Source organism: Heterodontus francisci, chromosome 2, assembly GCF_036365525.1.
Source record: "Heterodontus francisci isolate sHetFra1 chromosome 2, sHetFra1.hap1, whole genome shotgun sequence".
Taxonomy (NCBI): Eukaryota; Metazoa; Chordata; class Chondrichthyes; order Heterodontiformes; family Heterodontidae; genus Heterodontus; species Heterodontus francisci.
This window is the reverse complement of record NC_090372.1, coordinates 122,660,387-122,664,070: the sequence shown is the minus strand read 5'-3', so window position 1 is coordinate 122,664,070 and position 3,684 is coordinate 122,660,387.

Below are 3,684 nucleotides of genomic sequence, written 5' to 3'. Positions count from 1 at the left end.
TCTCCCTGTGACTGCGTGGGTTTCCACCAGGTGCTCCGGTTTCCTCCCACATCCAAAGACTTTCAGGTTGATAGGTAAATTGGCCATTGTAAATTGCCCCTAGTGCAGGTAGGTGGTAGGAGAATTGTGGGGATGTGGTAGGGAATATGGGATTAATATAGGATTAGTATAAATGGGTGGTTGATGATCAGCGCAGACTCGGTGGGCCGAAGGGCCTGTTTCAGTGCTGTATTTCTCTATGACTCTATGACATTATGCTCCATTGTCAATTTTTTTCCCACTCACTGAACCTATCTATATCCCTTTGCAGACTCTTTGTGTCCTCACAACTTGTTTTCCTAACCATTTTTGTACCATCATCAAATTTGGTTTCATCCAAGTCATTAATATTAATTGCAAATAATTGAGGCCCCAGCAGTGATCCCTGAGCCACTCCACTAGTTGCGCTTTGCCAATCTGATAATGCCCCATTTTTTCTGACTTTGTTTCCTGTTACTTAGCCATCGTCTATTACCCCCAACACCATGAGCTCCTGTGTAGTAACTTTTTATATAACACCTTATTGAATGCTTTTTGGAAATCCAAATACTGATTTCCCCTTTATCCATTCTGCTTTTTACATCCTCAAAGAATGCTAATAAATTTGTCAAACACCATTTCCCTTTCATAAAACCATGCTGACTCTGCCTGTTTGTATTATGATTTTCTAAATATCTTGCTACTACTTCCTTAATAATGGATTCTAGCATTTTTTCCAATGACAGACATTAGGCTAACTAAACTATAGTTTCCTGCTTTCTGTCTTCCTCTTTTCTTGAATAGAAATGTTACACTTGTGGTTTCCCAATCTGCTGAGACCTTTCCAGAATCTAGAGAATTTTGGAAGATTACAACCAATGTGTTCACTATCTCTACAGCCACTTCTTTTATGACTCTAGCATGCAGGCCATCAGATCCAGGGGATTTGTCAGCCTTTAATTCCATTAGTTTTCCTAGTACTTTTTTCTCTAGTGATAGTGATTGTTTCAGGTTCCTCCCTCCCTTTTGCCCCTTGATTTTCTACTATTCTTGGGATGATTTTTATGTATTCTATTGTGAAGCCACATAGAAAATACTTGTCCAAAGTTTATTCCTCTTATTTACTATTATAAATTCCCAAGTCTCATCCTCTAAGTGGCCACCAATTACTTTAGCTACTCTTTTCGATTTTATATACTTATAAAGTCCTAGAGTCATTTACAGCACAGAAGGAGGCCATTCAGCCCATTGAGTCCATGTCGGCTCTCCACAGAGCTATTCAGTTTGTTCCACTTGCCTGCTCGATCCCAGTAGATTGCAGATCAGCCATGATATCATAAAGTGCCAGAACAGCCTCGAGGCACTAAATGACCACCTCATGTTCCAATGTCGGTTCTACATAATCCCCACCCTCTTATTTACAACTAAACCCTTTGTTCAACTTCCCTTTCATGAGCTGGAGTTGGTTGTAGTTCATGATGGAATCGAAGATTCTGAGGTTTTTGCAATAAGATCTCCATCATACTTCCCATGGTAAATTTGTGGTTTGTAAAAGCTTTTACTGTCTGTTTTTATATTTCTTGCTAGTTTACTCTCATATTCTAATTTCTCCTTATTTTTAGCCATCCTTTGCTGGTTTCTAAAATTTCTCCAGTCTTCTTGCCTACCATTAATCTTCGCAGCATTGTATCCCTTTTCTTTCACTGTGATACCATCCTTAACTTCCTTAGTTAGCCACAGATGGGGAATCCATTTCATAACCTTTCTCTTGTGGGGTTGGTGGGGGGGACCAGAATTTTAAACCCATTTTTTTTTTTATTAATTGGAGAAATGCAACCATTACGACAGGAAGGGTCATTTGCATTTTAATCACTTTGCCAAGCCTTGTCTAGACATGAAAATTAGCTCACAATTTTTGCAGTTCCATGTGTATTGCCTTGTGTTGCTATGTGTTAGATTGAGAATTCCTCTTGTGGAGCCCCAGTGCACTGTTATGTCAGGCCGTTCATTCTCTGCTGATTCAGCTTTTATGGATATTTAACCCTGAACTCAGCATTCATCAACAAGGTGCATCTGCATTTATCATTGACAATACAAATAGATGATAATTAACTTTGCCAATAAACTCATTACAATTTATATCTTCAAACATAAATTGCACGATTTCTTATTTCTCTCATAAAATCAGAGAATGGTTACAGCACAGAAGAAGGCCATTTGGTCCATCATGTCTGTGCTGGCTCTCTGCAAGAACAACTCACCTAGCCCCACTCCCCCCTTTATCCTTTCTCTTGAGTATAGTAACTCGAGCCTGCATTTTTCATTGGAGTCTCATGGCTAAGTATCAGCTGGCCATTTGACCATACGGTGCATTGCAGTTGAGCCCAATCCTCTCCACACTCAATGTTCATAAGGCCACTGATAGAAATCAAGAGCAGGAACTTGGTCCAATTTTTATTTTAGTATTCAAGCGATGGACGTCTTCTGCCTGCAGGATTTCCCCAGCAGTGGATACTTCGACGTGACGTTCCGGAACGTGGCAGGATGCATCAAGTTCCTGAAGGCGTTCAAGGAGAAAGGGGACCGGGCGCCACTGTCGATCCTCACAGCGGAGCCGTTCTTCACGCTTCCGTCACAAAGGGACCGGGTGGTGATGATTCACCTCTACAACCCCATGTTCCGGTGGTGGATGTACTCACCTTTCTCTCCAGGTACGTCAAGGTGGCCGGCAGCAGCACTGATGTCGAGGACCCCTTTGGGATTTGGACCAGCAAGCGGCAGATCAAGGTGAGCTTGAAGGTCGATGCCAATGGAGCCATCATCCACCCTCCCTCCAGCTTCGCTATCGGGGGAAGTCGAGGCTTCTTGGTCTGCGCTGGGCAGCCCAGAGTTTGCCGCACTTGTGGCAAATCTGGTCACGTGGCGGCCAACTGCAGCACGGTTGTTTGCAAGAACTGCAAGGAGGAAGGCCATCAGACCAAGGACTGTAAGCAGACTAAATGTTGCAACTTGTGCGGTGCGGCAGGCCATCTCTACAAAACCTGCCCCAAACGCTGCCTCAGTTATGCTCAGGCGGCAAGGTCCAAGGAAAGGCCAGGAGAAGGTTCGACGAAGGCGTCCGGTGTTCGAAAGGAGACCAGCAACCTTCTCCGCAGTGAGGAACTTCAACCTGAGAAGGAGAAGGAAGGGGAGGCAGCTGAAACCAGCGACCCAGCACCTACCCTGCGCTCGGAAACCCCTCCTCCACAGACAGAATCAATGGAGGAGGAGGCAGCAGATGGACAAACAGGTCAGTGGCAAGTGGTCCAGAGGAAAACCACCAAGAAAAAACATCCAAAAGCGGAACAGGCCACCACCCAAACCAGTGGCAAGAGGAGGCTACCTTCTGAATCAGACTGCAACAGCTCCTCTTCACTGGACGGGGGAATGCTGGAACGACAGTCCCTTCAAAAGAGGCGGCAGAACTCCAAGGAGATGGAAGGTAAAGCATCCCAGCCCCCGGGCACGGGAAGCTGTGATGGGCCCGGCGTGCCCCAACCCCAAAGCGCCACATGTAACGACGTGGCCAACGCATCTCAGCTCCGGGACACCGAGAGCAAAGACACGTCTGGCGCACCTCAGCTCCGGGAAGCTGGGAGCAGTGATGTTTTCGAGGAGGAACAGATG